This window comes from Heptranchias perlo, chromosome 18, assembly GCF_035084215.1.
Source record: "Heptranchias perlo isolate sHepPer1 chromosome 18, sHepPer1.hap1, whole genome shotgun sequence".
NCBI lineage: Eukaryota > Metazoa > Chordata > Chondrichthyes > Hexanchiformes > Hexanchidae > Heptranchias > Heptranchias perlo.
This window is the reverse complement of record NC_090342.1, coordinates 24,800,672-24,822,126: the sequence shown is the minus strand read 5'-3', so window position 1 is coordinate 24,822,126 and position 21,455 is coordinate 24,800,672.

Sequence of the window (21,455 nt, the reverse complement as noted above, 5' to 3'; positions counted from 1 at the left end):
TCCTACCAAAATGAACCACATCATACTTTGCTAAATTGAATTTCATTTGCCATTTATCCGCCTACTCTGCAAGCCTGGTCATGTCTTCCTGTATTTTGGTGTAGTCTTTCACATTATTTGCTGTATCCGCCAATTTGGTAACATCTGCAAATTTTGATAGCATACCTCCAATTCCTGAGTCCAAATTATTTATGAATAAAGTAAATAACTGTGGTCCCAGCACAGGTCCCTGTGGGACACCATTTCCGATTTGGGCCAGTCTGAGAAACCACCTACCCTCTGTTTTCTGTTTTGTAGCCAAATTATAATGTATTCTACTCCCTGGCCCCTGACCTTTTTCATGAGTTTCTTATGTGGCAGCTTATCAAAGGCCTTCTGTAAGCCCATTCAATGAGTAGATTTGAAACTTTCCCATTTTAGAATGGCCTCTTCTACTGGAACAAACAGAGCCAGCAGATATAGATCAGCCATGATCTAACTGAATGGCTCGAGGGGCTGAATGGCCTACTCCTGTTCCTAAGTTCCTAGCAGTTTATCTTCTCTTACCATCACAGAAACATCCAGCAATCTGGGATGAAAAGACTAGGTAACCATTAAAAAGGCATGTGAGTGTTTCCTTATCAGGGGGTACCTTCACAATCTAATACTGAGACCAGTACCTGCTTAGAGCAATACGGAACTGGAAGTGCTGAGTTGTACTGTTGGTTCTGCTTTGCTTTCTGTCAGGTAAAAAGAGTTCTGCACATGCATACTTACACATGTATGCAGATCTCCACTCACCATTGTCCAAACCTATATCTATCAGTAATATTATTCTGTGCACACTTCCTTTCTGCACAACTTGACTTACTGTTGTCACGTTTTATCACACTTTTGTGTCAACTTTTTCGCATTATAAATTCCTATGTCCATATTTAAAGTGGGTTTTGCCTATGGAAAGTCACCACCCTGTGAATGCACAAGCTTACCACAGGTTCCTACAAATCACTCAAAGTACTTTCTGAAAATGTTTTCATCCACTATTTTTTTAGTAACTGAAAATTCCAATGTCCAAAATAAGGGTTTGAGAAAAAAAGTTAAATTCAAAAATTACATATTTCAAAATAACATGATTAATTTTATCAATTGAATTCTCTCTTTTGCTTCATTAAAGCTTTTTACTTGAAGTCTTCAGCTTTTCCCAAAACTCTAGTATGAACTTAATGGGATAGATCTTGACTTTGTGCGATTGTGTAAAACAGGTGACAGTGAATCGGCAGCCCATTTTACATCTCTTCCAATTTTAATTTTCATTGACTTCACTTTACCCTGGACTGGCTTTGGTGAATTTCTTTGGGTCAGCCTCATTTTAATCATTTTGGCAGATTCCTGGCAGGATTCCAGTCTGCACGAGGAAACCCACCTCGGGGCAGGGGGTTGAAAATCACTGATGTAGGCCTTGGGCAGATGAATTTCATGGATCGGTCCTGTTGGATTTCTACCCCACAGAGTTCTCAGAGAGTTGTAATGAAAAATACATGCCCCAATTTTTGTGATTCAATACTAGGAAGGCAGCCATGGAAAAGCGCAAAGTAACATCACAGCAGTGAGAGCTTCTCAGAGCGTTGGGCCTGAAATTACTAGGGTCCTGAAGTAACAGATGCACAAAAAAAAAATCTCTTTTCATTAGCCCTGGAGCGTTAACCTGTTAAGACAATTTCCTCTGGTTGCTGGTAACAGCATTGCAAAAAAAATGCACAAAGGTTTCCTCCAATGTGCCTTTTTAGTGATGCTTTAACTGTTTACTGTATTGTTAGAAATAGCAATTAGAGGAAATCTTCAAACACTTGTTTACAATACTGCAACACTTAGCATAGGAAAAAGATAGAACTTGCATTTATATAATGCCTTATCACAAGGCCAAGTCTCTTCACCAACAATTAATTACTTTTAAGTGCAGTCACAGATATTATATTACACAAAGCAAGGTCCCACAACCAGCAATGGCATCAATGATTAGTTAATCTGCCCTTTTGGGTCGTGTTAAGGAAATCCTACCCACTTGTCCTTTCTTTCTACACCTGTTGAATTGAACCTGTGATGTTACAATTGCATTTCTTTCTCGACTTGATTTATCCAAACGTCTTTCAGTGATGTAAAGACTTACTATTTTAGGGGTCATTTTAAAAAAATTGTCCTCCTGAGGCAGAGCTTGTCGACTGGGAACACATATCAGGAATTTGGGCATGCAACTGAATTCCTGATATGCATTCTTGGCTGGGTGAAGCTCCATACCAAAGCCTGAACTTGAATCTTTTGAATCTTCTTTTCTTTTACGCCTATGTCTGCATCTCCCTAAACCATTGGGCTCGATGTTACCAGGGCTGCGGGTTCACGGCGCGGGGCGCGCCGGTGAAATTAGTCAGCCACCCGCGCGATCGCAGCCCAATTGGATCCACTTACCTGTTCTTCCGGGTTCCCCACTGCTGATCTGCGCGTCGGGCGGGCTGCGCATGCGCAGTAAGATCTGTCAGCTGGAGGAGCTCTATTTAAAGGGGCAGTCCTCCACTGACAGATGCTACAACAAATAGAACAAATTACAGCATGGAGCAGCCCAGGGGGAAGGCTGCTCCCAGTTTAATGATGCCTCACTCCAGGTATCAATACATGGGGTTAGGAGGAGGGGGAGGATAGAGATCTTCCCCCTGGCGGGTGGGAGGAAGCGGCCTGCCTCTGCCACCAGGAAGGCCTGGCTCGAGGTGGCAGAGGAGGTCACCTGCACCACCAGCATATCGCCCACCTGCATACAATGCAGGAGGCTCTCCAATGACCTCAGTAGGTCAGCCAAAGTGAATACACTTACTCATTCCCCTACACTCCATCTGCCACATCACCGCCCCCACCCCACACCTCCTTTTGCACTGCCAACAGAAACTCTGTCACATCACCCCTCACACCCACTCAAACCTCATTCTCATCTTACCTGCACTTACTCACCTCGCCAGTACTCATCCCACCACTACCACTCAACCCAATCCTCATACAATCTCATGGCTCTATCTCATACTCACCCTCTCGTGCATCTCTTTCACAGTCAGCCTCACTCAACCTGCCACTACCTGTGCTGCAGCCACAGGGCATGCATCACATATGTGCAGTAGGCAGCGTAAGGCAAACGTGTCGTGAGCATGAAGGGGATGCACAAGGGTGTTTGAGGGTTTGTCATGGTTGTTACTTATATTGAATTTATGACCAACTCACATTACATATTATATTGTCACCACTACTGCCATGTCTTTGCGAATCTTGTCTGGTTTGTGCAATAATGCCCTTTCCTGAGGATCACTATGAAGACCCACAACTGATGCCACCCATTGTGTCACTGCAGAGTGGGTGTAGGTGTGTTTGCAGGGCTCTTTTGTGCAGACGACTGAGAGACGTCGGCGATGTCCCCAGTGGCACCCTGGAAGGATGCAGAGGAGAAGTTGTTGAGGGCAGTGGTGACTTTGACAGCGACAGGTAAGAAGATGGTGCTCGGGCCAGCCAGGAGCAGCTTGGCATGAAGGAGGCTGCAGATGTCCATGACTACATGTCGAGTGACTCTGAACCTCCGTGTGCACTGCTGCTCAGAGAGGCCCAGGAAGCTGAGCCTCGGTCTGTGGACCCTGTGGCGAGGGTAGTGCCTTCTGCGACGCATCTCTCTCTGCGGTAGCCCTCCCTCCTGCTGTACAGGTGGATGTGTCACAGCACTCTGTTGTGGAGCTCCATGTGTCAGAGGTGGACGGCATGGATGGCGAGGCTCGTGATGCTGTTCGCCCTCCGAGGAGGTCATGACTGCAGCTACGGCGGCCCCCATCCGGAAGATGTACATCTGAGGGGGTCCGCAAGGTAGGTACATGTCTCTGGACCCCGGGGTAAGTGTGCAAGTTGGTGACTTTGATTGTCAGGAGGAGGGTGGTGGAGGCCAAACTTTGTCCCATGTGACAGAGTGGCCTCCTGCAATAAGTGAGGGTCTCCCCCACCCCCCCCCCCCCCCACCCCCCCCCCCCCCCACCCCACCTGTCAAATGGAACTTTGCAGCTGCCACAGGCTGACAGCTGCAACAGGTCCATTTGAACTGGGAGTGTTTCCCCCAGTATGGGAAACAGTCCCAGTTTGCTATAAAATCCCACCCCTCCTCACATAATCCCTTAATTAGGTCAGTTAATGACCTGAACAAGCAAAATAAATACCTTCAAGTGGAAACTCGCTGGCTTTAATTGCCTGCGGGATTCCCACCAGCGGGGGCTGCGTGCGCACGCCGGCGCATCAGTGGGGAACCCGGAAGTGGGCGGGTTGGAGCTGGGCTCCCGACCCGCTCCGGGATGCTCCGATTTTCGGAGCCCCCCGCCAGGAACGCACCCGATAGCGGGTGCTATAATGATGCCCATTAACTCCAGAGACACCCATGTGTGCGGATGATGTCGTTAAGGGGCAGCATACGGACAAGGAAGAGAATGGGATATCATCCGCACACATGGGGTCAGCTTCTACGTGTACGCTGACGACACACAGCTCTACCTCTCTACCACCTCACTGCTTTCAGGCAAAAAGCTGCATCATGCGATCTTATCTGATGGCATCTGTCCAGTGTCTGGTTTCACTGTGCTTATGCACAGCCTGATCCACAACCATTTCCTTGCCCAGTTTGCCCCACTGTGAAAATATCAAATTTCAAGCAACTCACGTCATTAAGAAAACTGGAGATGGATTCAGAATGGCCAAGACTGGAGTTGCAGTGAGTCCTGTAAATCGTGCTTTGGAGAACTATGGGCTTTGTGGCCAATCGCTAATTATTACTTGTTTTGGTACAGAAAGCTTTAATTTGAGGTTTTCACCGCTTTAGTCACACAGTTGTTCTTCCTAGAGTAAACTAAGTTTCTTGTTTCATTTTTCATTCTGTGCTGCAAAGCTGTATGAAAGTCTAGTTATATTTGGTATTGTTGTGGGCAAACTGTCCTTATATCATATTTAATTATTGGATGAAAATGTCCAGCTTTGCTTCCTTTTCAGACTCATTTTAATTTTCATTGTTAGCCATACCTTGCCTTGATTTATTACTTATTTCTCTCAGATGTAGTACTAGTGACATTTTTCACCTGAAGCTTGGCTTAATTCAGATACAATGAAACAGATGAAGACCTTTATAAATGAAAGTCACAATTATATATCATATTTTGCCATTTCAGTTCAGCTCTTGTGACCAAGCTATTCTAGAAGCAACACTAAGGGCTACATTTTCTCTGCATTCACAATTTATTCAAATGCTCTGATATGTTTGGCCTATCTTTTTCCAGGGTGTGTAAATGTGTAAAGATCCAAAGCAGGTTTGATTTTCAGCTCATTTTATACCATGCAATGTGAATTCATTGACTTGAAAATCTACAAAAATGGGAACATTTATCTCAGAACCAATTACCCCATCCCAGTTATGACGGACATTGAGTGTTGAAGTTGTTAGATCATCCAGAATTCTCTAATTGGAGAAGGGGACAAAATGAAAATAAATTAATCTTAGCACAAATGAGCTTCTGTCTGTGTTGGTACAGGGGCATAATTGCTGATCACAAGTGAAATTATTTTCTTCTTTTTCTGCCAATTTTCTTCCCTCCCTCTCCACTGACAATATTGACTCATTGCTGAGTCACACTGCAACAACAACAACAACTCCCCCCCACCCACCCCCCCGCCCCGGAGCGGAGAAACTACGCCATGTTCTCCGCAGCCTTCAACATGTCATCGATGACGACAAACACCTCGCTAAGGCCATCCCCACGCCTCCACTACTCGCCTTCAAGCAGCCACCCAACCTCAAACAGACCATCGTTCGCAGCAAATTACCCAGCTTTCAGGAGAACAGCGTCCACGACACCACACAACCCTGCCACGGCAACCTCTGCAAGACATGCCAGATCATCGACACGGATACCACCATCACACAAGAGGACACCACCCACCAGGTACATGGTTCATACTCCTGTGACTCGGCCAACGTTGTCTACCTCATACGTTGCAGGAAAGGATGCCCCGGAGCATGGTACATTGGCGAGACTATGCAAACACTTCGACAACGGAAGAACGGACACCGCGCAACAATCGCCAGACAGGAGGGTTCCCTCCCAGTCGGGGAACACTTTAGCAGTCAAGGACATTCAGCCACCGATCTTCGGGTAAGCGTTCTCCAAGGCGGCCTTCGAGACACACGACAACGCAAAATCGTCGAGCAGAAATTGATAGCCAAGTTCCGCACCCATGAAGACGGCCTCAACCGGGATCTTGGGTTCATGTCACGCTACACGTAACCCCACCAGCAAGGGGAAAAAAAAGTTATCTGTTTTTAATATTCTCTCTCTCTCTCTCTGCCATTTGGGTCTCTTTCTCTCTGTCTGTGTAATTTGACACAATGTATATTCAGTGTACTGGGACGTACTGTTCTCCGTGGCTAATCTGTCTGAACACCAACGACACCTTTTGATTGGTCTGATGGTGTCCCAGCCTAATATAAGATATGCGATTTGAGAACCTTTCACTCATTCACCTGACGAAGGGGATAATCTCCGAAAGCTTGTGATTTTAAAATAAATTTGTTGGACTATAACCTGGTGTTGTAAGATTCCTTACATTTGTCCACCCCAGTCCATCACCGGCATCTCCACATCATAAAGGTAACAAAGGCATTGATGTGGGTTTCGGCAGCAGATGAGTTGAAGCAGGGGTGGAGACAGCGATGTTGCGGAGATAGAAGTAAGCGGTCTTGGTGATGGCGCGCACTTGTGGTTGGAAGCTCATCTCAGGGTCAAATAGGATGCCAAGGTTGCGAATGGTCTGGTTCAGCCTCAGACAGTGGTCAGGGAGAGCGATGGAATCGATGGCCAGGGAATGGAGTTTGTGGCGGGGACCGAAGACAATGGCACAGACACTTCCACAGACACCCAGATAGCCCTTAGTACATTGTCTCTTGTATTTTGTCAGCTTAGACATTGAGACTGGCGGGCTTTTTGACTGCATGGGAATGACAGCCAAGCCTAATCCTGTCCTTGTCAAACACAGACACAGACGGCTTCCAGCAAGGGTCACTAAAGAACAAAACACAGCTCCCTCAGATCAAATTCCTGTTACGCTCAAATTGAGACTTTTATGAGGATATCCTAGGCTTCCATTGACATACTTTGCACAGTACAGTGTGTGAGAAAATCCTTTGATTCAAACAGAGCATTGCACAAAGCAGTGAGCTTAGCAATTACCAATATCATGCTGGGCCAACCCTGTGGGATCTCCCAGGGTAAACCCTAATTACTTATTTATGCCAAGCTCCCGGTACATATTAGGACTGGCAAGTAAGGGGCAGGAAATTACATTCGTCAATAGACCTTGAAGGGCTGCAACAAAAATTTTAAGAGATTTTTTGACTTAAAGGTAATTGGCTACATGGGGGGAAACAATGGTTTCAACCTAGACAAAGGCTGTATGGGGCAAAAGAACTGGCAAAGCCCAAGGGAAGGTCAAGTAAACATAGAGGCAGGAATCAAATGAAGTGGCACAATACTCAAACATCCATTTTGATGACTGGTGAAGTGCAGGTGATGCTGCATGACATGGGTGTTAGGAGGGTTCCCTGTTTGACATTCCAGGACACCCTCCCCCGAGGACAGCTGTGCTCAAAACCTGATGAGAAGGGGCAGCCAGGGTCAATGTTGTGTACAGAAACACAAGGCCTGTGAACAGATGTGAAAGAAGACTGGACATCTTAAAGAAGCTGCCAATGGCACACGGGATAGATGGGCTATTGATTTTGAGTGTGTAAGAAATAGAAGTAACACTGTGGTAGAACAAAGGTACTGCTCTGATCTTAAAGGCCATGTAGATGGAGACATATTTTGCATTTAAACCATCTCTGCTTAATATGGGTCCATTCTAATGATGAATCTATATATTCACACTTAAAGCTAACTAAGAAGGCCAGTAAGGATTTTCTTCTATTTGATTGGAATCCTAAAGCCTCACATTGGGCAACAACCTAACCCTGTGAGACCTTTCTCTGTGCATGTGGAGGTCTTGATATCGCCCTGATCCAGCCACATCTCAGAGACTCAAAGGCACGAGGTTCCCAGTATGTGCTCAACTGGGCTGACAAAACCCATGTGTTAATATATTCTCCTGTTAAGCTGAATGTAACAAAACTGTACAATGACTTCACAAAATATCTGCAAGTGTTCTTTTCTCTGAATTAAAATATAACTTAAAATGTCTCTGTTTTCATCTGTGTATGTGTACTTATACGTGAAGCAGGCAGATGTTGGTAAATATGCACTCAAGAATGTGCCACCCCAACATTTGGCAGCAATCTTAACAGGAAGTCTTTCAAGATTCTTTTGCTTCAAATAATACTGAAAGTTAGCAACTATATCCTTTAGAAAATATCAAAGGCAAAAAATTCTGGTCAGAATGAGCTTATTATTAACTTACTGATGCAACACTTTTTAAAATTCATGTTACGTTAATGATCTGAATAGTTTGCTAATATCGATGAGATATTAATTTGCAATGTATGTTGCATACTTCTGATTTGAGTATCACCACCGTGAAAACATGGTCACACCTGCAATTTTACATTTCTGTCACTAGATAAAGGACTAGAAGTTGCCCCAAGTTGTCTCACCATTGTACAGGTTCACAGCCACAAGTCATAACCAATCTTAGAGTTTCCCTGCATGGATATTAGAGATAAGTTCACATACTCATTGTGATTTTAATATATTATAATTTTTTTTTGCCCCATTTTGACTACTTTTTTCCCCCTGAGGTCAGGCCTCCAGGTCTAATCTGGTTCTTGCCAGCCCCAACTCTCAGCTAAATCAGTTCCTGAGGTCAGGCTCCAAAGCCCTCCCTGCTGCCTATTTGGCCTCTCCCTTGTTAACTGTTTGATTTTCAACAATTTTTGGCTGGTTTCCTATAATTTTATGTGTTTGCATCCCCTTTGATTATTTCCTCCAAGATCAGGCATCCAGGCCCAAACTGGCACCCACCTTCCCTAACTCCCACCAATATCAGAATCCAAGGTCTATTTTATAGCTCCATGACAAGAACTGGGCACAGACCTCAAGGTGTGGTCTCAGTAGCGCACTATACATCATTAACAACAACTACTACTACGACTACTACTACTTGCATTTATATAGCACCTTTAAAGCAGTAAAGCATCCCACAAGGTGCTTCACAGAAGCGATTTTCAAACAAAATGTGACACCAAGCCACATAAGGAAATATTAGGACAGGTGTCCAAAAGCTTGGTCAAGATACAGCAAAGGCTATGGGCCCCGACAACATCCCAGCTGTAGTGCTGAAGACTTTTGCTCCAGAACTAGCTGCGCCTCTAGCCAAGCTGTTCCAGTACAGCTACAACACTGGCATCTGCCTGACAATGTGGAAAATTGCCCAGGTATGTCCTGTCCACAAAAAGCAGGACAAATCCAATCCGGCCAATTACCACCCCATCAGTCCACTCTCAATCATCAGCAAAGTGATGGAAGGTGTCGTCGACAGTGCTATCAAGCGGCACTTACTCACCAATAACCTGCTCACCGATGCTCAGTTTGGGTTCCGCCAGGACCACTCGGCTCCAGACCTCATTACGGCCTTGGTCCAAACATGGACAAAAGAGCTGAATTCCAGAGGTGAGGTGAGAGTGACTGCCCTTGACATCAAGGCAGCATTTGACCAAGTGTGGCACCAAGGAGCCCTAGTAAAATTGAAGTCAATGGGAATCAGGGGGAAAACTCTCCAGTGGCTGGAGTCATACCTAGCACAAAGGAAGATGGTAGTGGTTATTGGAGGCCAATCATCTCAGCCCCAGGACATTGCTGCAGGAGTTCCTCAGGGCAGTGTCCTAGGCCAAACCATCTTCAGCTGCTTCATCAATGACCTTCCCTCCATCATAAGGTCAGAAATGGGGATGTTCGCTGATGACTGCACAGTGTTCAGTTCCATTCGCAACCCCTCAAATAATGAAGCAGTCCGAGCCCGCATGCAGCAAGACCTGGACAACATCCAGGCTTGGGCTCACAAGTGGCAAGTAACATTCATGCCAGATAAGTGCCAGGCAATGACCATCTCCAACAAGAGAGAGTCTAACCACCTCCCCTTGACATTCAACGGCATTACCATCGCTGAATCCCCCACCATCAACATCCTGGGGGTCACCATTGACCAGAAACTTAACTGGACCAGCCATATAAATACTGTGGCTACGAGAGCAGGTCAGAGGCTGGGTATTCTGTGGCGAGTGACTCACCTCCTGACTCCCCAAAGCCTTTCCACCATCTACAAGGCACAAGTCTGTGATGGAATATTCTCCACTTGCTTGGATGAGTGCAGCTCCAACAACACTCAAGAAGCTCGACACCATCCAAGATAAAGCAGCCCGCTTGATTGGCACCCCATCCACCACCATAAACATTCACTCCCTTCACCACCGGCGCACTGTGGCTGCAGTGTGTACCATCCACAGGATGCACTGCAGCAACTCGCTAAGGCTTCTTCGACAGCTCCTCCCAAACCAGCGACCTCTACCACCTAGAAGGACAAGAGCAGCAGGCACATGGGAACAACACCACCTGCATGTTCACCTCCAAGTCACACACCATCCCGACTTGGAAATATATCGCCGTTCCTTCATTGTCGCTGGGTCAAAATCCTGGAACTCCCTTCCTAACAGCACTGTGGGAGAACCGTCACCACACGGACTGCAGCGGTTCAAGAAGGCGGCTCACCACCACCTTCTCGAGGGCAATTAGGGATGGGCAATAAATGCTGGCCTCGCCAGCGACACCCACATCCCGTGAACGAATGAAAAAAAAAGGTACATAAGAACATAAGAAATAGGAGCAGGAGTAGGCCATACGGCCCCTCGAGCCTGCACCACCATTCAATAAGATCATGGCTGATCTTCTGCCTCAACTCCACTTTCCCACCCTATCCCCATATCCCTTGATTCCCTAAGTGTCCAAATATCCATTGATCTCAGATTTGAATATACTCAATGACTGAGCATCCACAGCCCTCTGGGGTAGAGAATTCCAAAGATTCACAACCCTCCGAGTGAAGAAATTTTTCCTCATCTCGGTCCTAAATGGCTGACCCCTTATCTTGAGACTATGACCTCTAGTTCTGGACTCTCCAGCCAGGGGAAACAGCCTCTCAGCATCCACCCTGTTAAGCCCCCTAAGAATTTTATACGTTTCAATGAGATCACCTCTCATTCTTTTAAACTCCAGAGAATATAGGCCCATTCTACTCAATTGCTCCTCATAAGACAACCCTCTCATCGCAGGAATCAATCTAGTGAACCTTTGTTGCACCCCCTCTAAGGTAAGTATATCCTTCCTTAAGTAAGGAGACCAAAACAGTACACAGTACTCCAGGTGTGGTCTCACCAGAGCCCTATATAATTGCAGCAAGACCTCCTTACTCTTATATTCCAACCCCTTTGCAATAAAGGCTGACATATGATTTGCCTTCCTAATTGCTTGCTGTACCTGCATGTTAACTTTCTGTGATTCATGTATAAGAACACACAAATCCCTCTGACTACCAACATTTCTTAGTCTCTCACCTTTTAAAAAATATTCTACTTTTATATTCTTCCTACCAAAGCGGATAATTTAACATTTCCCCACATTATAGTCCATCTGCCACCTTCTTGCCCTTTCACTTAACCTCCCTTTGCAGACTCTTTGCATCCTCCTCACAGCTCACTTTCCCAACTAGCTTTGTTTCGTCAGCAAACTTGGAGACATTACACTCAGTCCCCTCATTCAAGTCATTGATATAGATTGTAAATAGCTGAGGTCCAAGCACTAATCCTTGCGGCACTCCATTAGTTACAACCTGCCAACCCGAAAATGACCCGTTTATTCCTACTCTCTGTTTTCTGCCCATTAAGCAATCTTCAATCCATGCTAATATATTACCCTCAATCCAATGAGCTCTAATCTCGTGTAACAACCTCTTGTGTGGCACCTAATCAAATGCCTTTTGAAAATCCAAATATACTACATCCACTGGTTCCCCCTTATCTGCCCTGCTAGTTACATCCTCAAAAAATTCTAATATATTTGTCAAACATGATTTCCCTTTTATAAAACCGTGTTAACTCTGCCTAATCATATTATGATTTTCTAAGTGCCCTGTTACTACGTCCTTGATCATAGATTCTAGCATTTTCCCTACTATTGATCTCAGGCTAACTGGTCTATAGTTCGTTTTTTTCTCTTTCCCTCCTTTCTTGAATAACGGAGTTACATTTGCTGCCTTGCAATCCACGGGAACCGTTCCAGAACCTAGAGAATTCTAGAAGATCAAAATCGATGCATCCACTATCTCTGCAGCCACCTCTTTTAGAACCCTAGGATGTAGGCCATCAGGTACGGGGGATTTATTGGCTTTTAGTCCCATTAATTTCCCTTCACTAATCTTAATTGCTTTAAGTTCCTCACTCTCATTAGACCATTGGTTTCCCACTATTTCCGATTTTTTAAATGTCTTCTACTGTGAACACAGATACGAAATATTTGTTTAAGATCTCTGCCATTTACTTATTCCCCATTATAATTTCTCCTGTCTCAGTCTCAAAGGGACCCACATTTGCTTTTGCTAATCGCTTCCTTTTTACATAATTATAGAAGCTCCTACAATCTGTTTTTATATTTCTTGCTAGTTTACTCTCATACTCAATTTTCCACCTCTTTATCAACTTCTTGGTCATCCTTTGCTGATTTCTAAAACCCTCCCAATCCACAGGCTTACTATTCTTTTGGGCAACATTGTAAGCCTCTTCTTTTAATCTAATACTATCCTTAACTTCTCTAGTTAGCCATGGTTAGATCACTTTTCCCGTGGAGTTTTTATTCTTCAAGGGAATGTATATTCGTTGAGAAATATGAAATATTTCTTTAAATGTTTGCCATTGCTGATCTACCGTCATATCTTTTAATTTAATTTCCCAATCTATCTTAGCCAACTCGCCCCTCATCCCTATGTAATTGGCTTTGTTTAAATTTAAGACTCTAGCTTCAGACTTAATTACAACACTCTCAAACTCAATATGAAATTCTATCATATTATGATCACTCTACCCCAGAGGATCATAATATGATAGAATTATGATCCTCTGGGGTAGAGTGATCATAATATTACTAATTAACCCTGTCTCATTACACAATACTAGATCTAAAATGGCCTGTTCCCTACTTAGTTCCTCAACATATTGTTCTAGAAAACTATCTCAAATGCATTCCATGAACTCGTCCTCCAGACTACTTTTGCCAATTTGGTTTGCCCAGTCTATATGAAGATTAAAGTCCCCCACGATTATTGCATTATCCTTTTTATACGTTCCTCTAATTTCCTGATTTATACTCTGATTTTAAGAGGTATCTTAAAGGAGGAGAGGTGGAGAGGTGGAGAGGTTTAGGGTGGGAATTCCAAACCTGAGGACCTCGGCAGCTGAAGGCACAGCCGCCAATGGTGGAGCGATTAAAATCGGGGGTGCGCAAGAGGCAAGAATTGGAGGAGCACAGAGATCTCGGAGGGTCGTAGGGCTAGAGGAGGTTACAGAGATAAGGAGGGGTGAAGCCATAGAGGGATTTGAAAACAAGAATGAGAATTTTAAAATCGAGGCATTCCTGGACCAGGAGCCAATGTAGGCCAGCGGGTGATGGGTGAACGGGACTTAGTATACAGTTTGAGCATGACTTCCTCTGGTTTGTACTGTCCTGCTACACAATTCAGCAGTGGTTTTGCTTTGTTAATTGCTGTTCTACATCTTGAGCACTAAGTTGGGGGTTCCCCAGGCTTGGCTGTAGCCAGTAAGTTTCCTGAACCTAGGTAAATGGGATATGGGGAGCGAGCGTCCGTCCACTTCACATGAGGCAACTGGAACTTGCAGATTTCTTAGTGGGTGGATTTGAAGACTGTTAAACACATGTTTCCAAGCATCAGACATCAAGCTGACAAAAAAAAATGATTAGAGCTAAGGCTGGAAAGCTGGAATTTTTTTTTGTTCACCACCTGATCAACAGAATAAAACTGAAATCAAAGCCTTCTGGAAAGTGCTTGCTGCACTGTGACTGTAGGGCTAAACTGGTTGCCATGGTTACTATGCTATTTTTAATTCAGTTTTAATAATCTTGCAAAGGATCACATTTTATTCCACTGATGTAATTGTCTATAGCTTTGAGCAAAGGTAACTCGAGTAGTAAAGAATGAAGTTTTAAAATTAGGTCTTCATTGTTTTGTCGGCATTGTGGGGAGATTCTGTGATGTTTAAAATTGTTTGCATAGCTCCACATTTTAAAAGGCAACTCAAGTTAATGGCAACCATCTACGGTAAAATCATATCCTCATAAAACGGAAGTCATTTTTCTGCAAATGCTTGTTTCAACGGTCCCGAGAAAACAGCCAGTCAAAATATTTGCACAACTCAAATATGCATTTTGTCCTTGGTCACAGGAATGTTGTTTTGGATATGTAAACATGCAAACCGCCACATAAAGTAATTGTTTTCTAATAGCAAACATCTGTTTTTAAACCAAGTTTATGACAAGATTATACCAGATAGAGGTTTAATAAGACTATGCGTATTCCAGAATGAAAACTGAATTCTGGATTTTTATTATTAGTACACTAGGTGCAAATAGATATTTAGTATGTACAGGCTCTTGCATTTGTACTGTTTCTAATCAAAACTAAATTCAAAATGCAATTGGGGACACCATTCCTCCATCCTGTTTTGAAAATGGTTGGGTGGTGTAGACTTCCTTATTCAATCATTCACTGTTTTTTTCCTAATGTTCTCTCCTCCTCTCACAAGGCATTAACTCATGCTGGATATGAGGGCAAATTCAGCAATCCTGTGCTCCCAGCGTAGAGCCTTCCTAGATGGTCATTCACATTGGAGCTAGGGTGACAACACTATAACGCCAATTTCCGTCCCACACTCCTATCCAGTGAGGTTTGTGGTGAGACTGCAGCATTGCTGAGAAACAAAATAGATCCATGATTGCCAGAAACCATTTAGTACCTCAGCTGTTCTTCAGCCTTGACAGTGAGTGGCTGCTTAATCATGGGGGGGGGGATCATAATTCCACACACTGTTAAACCTCGATATTAACCCTGCCCACCCAACAGGAACAGAATGGGTGGGTAGTTAAAATGGTGTCAGAGTGTTATAAATGGAAAGCCATGCGGTGAAGGATTGAATACTAGAGCCTGGTCTTTAGTTGTTTCCAAGCTTTTATTCATAGAGATTCCCCTTACACACAACACATCCTAGATAAGCTCTCCTATAAAAAGGATACCAGAGAGCCCCCAATTGATACCCAACGTCTGAATACAATTAACACTCATTGATATGAATCATACAATTAACAAGAGTACTTACCGCTGCGTTCCTGATGTGCTCCCACCACTGCCATTTTGACCTCGCACTTTTCGGAGGCGACCGAGGCATCTGCCACAGGCAGACGTTGGCCTCATGACTATATTAAAATCGGGATCCTGTGACGCAATTAGGACCCGACGCAATTTTAACTAAGAATCATGGCAGTCCCGCCCACTGCTGGGCCCACCAGTAAGACCTGGCAGCAAGCGGATCCGAGGTCAGAAGAGGCCCAAAAGAATCAGTCATTTTAAAATGTTATTTTGTTGTTGTGGGCCAGGAGGAGGAGCAGTGCTCCTCCGAGCCCCACAAGCAAACCGTGGACCTCCCTGCCCCATTTCTTAGTGTCCGCGGCAGCGGCCTCCTGCCACCCACAGTCCCACATCCGCCCACCAGCCAGCTAGCACTTCTGGAATTGTTCAACGAGAATAGAATTTTCCCAACTTTAAAATATCTTATCAGGTCACACTTTGCAATATGCCTATTACTATTTCTACATTCAACTTAAACTCCAACAGCATGTTTTAGAACTAACTAAATCTTTTTATGAAAAAGAGGGTTAGTTGTAGTAATATTTTGGAATGTCTGAAAGTCATTTGGAGGTCAAGTAAAGTTTTACGATGTAATTTGTGGGAAACAGGGTTGTGGTTTTGTGAATTTACAAATAAAGCCTTTCAGAATTGGTTTACCTGTCTCTGCATGATTACTCTGTTGATTTATAAATACAGCAATTGTAACTAAGTAGAGTTTTCAAGGACGCCTGATACTTCAGATAGGGCTCTTCCATATCTGCTGACAGTTCAACTCCAAAAGGAGTGGCAGCAGAAGGAGGCAGAAACCTAATGAAAGGTGGACTCCTGTTTTGTCCAACAATAACAAAATACCACCATATCCCAAATCTAGTAATCACTGCTTCATTTTTATCCCAGTTATCGTCAGGGTAGAAAGTGTAGACCCTGTATTTGCAAGTACCTGAATACTATTATATCGCGGTATTTTTGTTTTTTGTGCGGATGAGAGAAAAATGCATTAAAAGGATTTGAAGGCTGATATTAAATTAGAGCCATGAGTCTTGCATGAAAACCTGCAGGCTTATATCATATGCTATTAAAGAGAAAATGGACATGATATCCTCCAATGCAGCAGCAACTATGAAATATTTTGCATACTTTATATTTTTCAACCAGTAGTTCCAGCACCATTCAATTGGACTTTTTTTCTTTCTTTTTTTTATTGCTGGTGTGCACTGTTACCACCCAAATGGAATACCACTCATTTCAATGTGTAAAAGGATGAGCTTTATGTGTTTCTTAGTTGCATAATAACATAAGAAATAGGAACAGGAATAGGCCACATGGCCCTTCGAGCCTCCTCTGCTATTCAATAAGATCATGGCTGATCTTCTACTTCAACTCCACTTTCCCGCCCTATCTCCATATCCCTTGATTCCCTTAGTGTCCAAAAATCTATCGATCTCAGTCTTGAATATACTCAATGACTGAGCATCCACAGCCCTCTGGAGTAGAGAAGTCCAAAGATTCACAACCATCTAAATGAAGAAATTTTTCCACGTCTCAGTTCCAAATGGCCAACCCCTTATCTTGAGACTATGATCCCTAGTTCTAGACTCCAGCCAGGGGAAACATCCTCTCAGCATTTACCCTGTAAAGCCCTCTAAGAATTTATATGTTTCAATGAGATCACCTCTCATTCTTCTAAACTCCAGAGAATATAAGCCCATTCCACACCATCTCTCCTCATAGGACAACCCTCTCATCCCAGGAATCAATCTAATGAACCTTCGGCGCACCCCCTCTAAGGGAAATATATCCTTCCTCAGGTAAGGAGACCAAAACTGTACACAGTACTCCAGGTGTGGTCTCACCAGAGCCCTATATAATTGCAGCAAGATCTCCTTACTCTTACTCCAACCTCCTTGCAATAAAGGCTAATCTTCCTAATTGCTTGCTGTACCTGCATGTTAATTTTTTGTGTTTCGTGTACAAGGACACCCAAATCCCTCTGACTTTTCTTAGTCTCTCACCTTTTAAAAAAATTCTGCTTTTCTATTCTTCCTACAAAAGTGGATAATTTCATATTTCCTCACATTATACTCCATCTGCCACCTTCTCGCCCACTCACTTAACCTGTCTATATCCTTTTGCAGCCTCTTTGTGTCCTCCTTGCAGCTTACTTTCCCACCGAGCTTTAAACATCAGCAAAATAAACTAAAACCAAATCTGTTAAATGTGATTTCATACATGAGGTAAAAGTTACAATTACTGGATCAGCCATTGATAAAATAAAGAAAATGTAATGATGATAGTTTTTGATGAGATAATATTTAAAAATAGATGATAAGGTTCCAAAAACCTCAGTAGATTTTTCTTGTGAGGTCAATCAGACCTTAAGACATTGCTGTAAAGTACAATGTGATAAGACCTTGTGGCCTTAAAGGGACAGGCCACATTACGCACAGAGCCCTTTCAGGAGCAAAATAACATATTGTGCAGAACATGATATAATGCTTTCTTACACAACTGTGTCCCAGCATCTCAGTACATTATTTGAAGAAAAGCAGCAGAGTTCTCCCAGTAACCTGGCCAAGTTATGCCTTAACCGACACTACCAAAAAGCAGATTATCTGGTCAGTTATCTCACTGCTGTTTGTGGGAACTTGCTCAAAATACTTCAAAAGTATTTCATTGGCTGTGAAACCCCTTAGGATATCCTGATAATGTGAAAGGTGCTATACAATTGCAAAGTATTTCCCTCACTAGCACTGTGTGCTGACAGGCCACATCAAATATAATTTTTAATACCATAATGGGAATTGTAATGGTTAGTTTGAGCAACACCACTGATGATCCATCAGTACGGTACTTTATTAAAAATTAGACATCAAATTGATATGTTTAAGGTTTTTTTTGAGTGCTGTTGGGAGAATTAGTTCTCTCTGAGCCATACAACCTCCCTCTGAGCCATACAACACCCCCCTCTCATTTGATGTAAAGCACCACTCATCAAATGATATCTGAAATAAACATCCACTTAAAAACTGCATCTGGAATCTTTTAAATCTTTCCCACCTGAAGAGGAAACCACTGAGAGCTCCAAATCGTCTATATGCACTCCAAAATAGGACACTATTGCCAGCTGTTGTTTTTCATTATCTTTCTTACATGTAAAGGATCCTTTCAGTAAGAGTACAAAGGTTACAGAAAGCATTTAAGAAGTATGTACAATAATCAAAAGAAAACTTGCAATCATCTATTTAAAGAAAAGTAATGTTATTAATCACCTGTAATGTCAGGGCTTGTCCACTGTAAGACTGTAACTCTCTTCCAATGTAGACAAAAACATTGCCACAGTGATGTGCTTTCTGGAATTTTAAATGGCTGGAGTATTGTTGATAAAACTTAACCATTACAATTCCCACTATGGTATTAAAAATTATATCTGATGTGGCCTGTCAGCACACAGTACGAGTGAAGGAAAGACTTTGCAAATATATAGCACCTTTCACATTATAAGGATGTCCTAAGGAGCTTCACAGCCAATTAAATACTTCTGAAGTATTTTCAGCAAGTTCCCACAAACAGCAGTGAGATAACCGACCAGATAATCTGCTTTTTGGTAGTGTCGGTTAAGGAATAACTTGGCCAGGTTACTGGGAGAACTCTGCTGCTTTTCTTCAAATAATGTACTGAAATACTGGGAGACAGTTTATAGGATGTGTTCTGCTCTACATCCACATTATGAATTTTAGCTGGTCCTTTAGTGGGGTACTAAACAGTCGTGAAATATTTCCTGGAGGAAAAGGGAAAAATTAGAGGCTATGTTAACCCGTATACCACTTACAAAATGATGGAGGGTAATCATAACTCTCAAGAAAAAAACTTTGTGTGTGATCAGTTGTATCCATAAATATGCATTCATGGTGTAAGCAAACATGTAGAAATGCTCAAATATTTGCAAACTATTATCAATTCCCAGTCAAAGTCTTCAAATGCTCATGGTTTAGCTTTTTGATTACGTACAACTATTTATTTGAATATCTTGACCTATTCTGTTCTGTCGGATTTTTAAAGTTCTGAGTATAATATTTAAATAGTGTAGATTTATAGACATTATTGGTCCCTCGAGCACCAGTGATTTGATTTACTGCATTCTTTTAAGCATACAACCATTTTTTTCAGTGTTGTTCAGTTTATTGGAACTCATTGGAACATTGCAACACTCAGAGTAATATAACCAACAAAATACTGCAAGTTTAAAAATAAACAGAACAAATTTTTGAAAGGATTTAAAAACTGTCTATAAATGGTCACTACACTTATTGTGATGTGAAGAGATGAGAGAATGAAATCTCAGAGCAGAGAATAATCTGGTGGATATTCAAAGAAGTAACATGATATAGTAGCGGCAATTAAAGGTTCTGACCTCTACTCTGGCGCAGTTTTGAGATTGTGCTTCATGTTATAGAACTGCAAGAAATAAAGGAGTATCCTGCCAAAATTGAGGGAAGTACCTCCTAAACCATTATTATGTGTTTACATGTATAATTAGAACTTTGAATAAAGCTGATATTCTCACAAATCTTCACCCATTTTAAAAAAGATAGAAGGGTATCCATGCAGCTTATCTTTAATTGGTCGAATAAGTCACCAGAGAAGGGCTTTGAAGCAGACAGTAAAAAAAAATCAGATATGTTTCTGAAGGGAACAACTTTTAAGGGATCTGGTCAAAAAGGCAGGCAAGTGGGACGGAGATCTCTCAAAAAGGACAAACTTTCTGGAGGAAATGCCCTTGTCCTGTTCCTAAAAATTCTGGTCCCGAAAATTACTCCTTGGGATATTAGTGGGTGGACTATTTATCAGTTTATTATTTATTTATAAATTAGTATGTATCTGAAATCCCTCTCCCTCATATTTTAACAGCGACGTCAACCCATTAATTTGAAATATGTTACCTTCTCTGCTAAACAGATTAATACATCCAATGTTGTAATGTCAGAGTCCTAATGTTCTTATTGGGGAGATCGAAACCATTATCTTCAGTCCCCGCCACGAACTCCGTTCCCCAGCCACCAACTCCAACCCTCTCCCTGGCCACTGTCTGAGACTGAACCAGACCGTTCACAACCTTGGCATCCTATTTGACCCTGAGATGAGCTTCCGACCACACATCCGCTCCATCATCAAGACCGTCTTCTTCCACCTCCATAACATCGCCCGTCTCCGCCCCTGCCTCAGCTCATCTGCTGCTAAAACCCTCGTCCATGCCTTTTTACCTCTAGACTTGACTACTCCAATGCTCTCCTGGCCGGCGTCCCATCTTCCACCCTCCATATACTTGAGCTCATCCATAACTCTGCTGCCCCTATCCTACCTCGCACCAAGTCCCGTTCACCCATCACCTCGTGCTCACTGACCTATATTGGCTCCCGGTCTGGGAACACCTCGATTTTAAAATTCTCATCCTTGTTTTCAAATCCCTCCATGGCCCCCTTCCTATGTCTGTAACCTCCTCCAGCCCTACAATCCTCCAAAATCTCTGCATTCCTCCAATTCTTGCCTCTTGCGATCCCTGGTTTTAATCATTGGCGGCCTTGTCTTCAGCTGCCTAGGCCCTCAGGTCTGGAATTCCCTCCCTAAACCTCTCCGCCTCTCTCCCTCTCTCTTTTCCTTAATGCACTGCTTAAAACCTACCTCTTTGAATAAGCTTTTGACTATCTGTCATAATGGGCTCGATTTTAGCAGGCCTGCGGGTTCCCAGCGGGTGGTCCTCCGGGAGCGTGGAAAACGCGGACGGCTAATTGCGTGCGTCCCCCGCGCGATCGCGGGATAATTGAACTGGTTATGTCCTGCTTCCGGGTTCTCCGCTCCCCAGCTGCCTGCCGGCGGGCTGCGCATGCGCAGTACCGTCGACTCGATGTCGGAGCTCCACTTAAAGGGGCAGTCTCCCAAAGCCCCTCCTGCTGCAATCAGTAGGCTGGAGA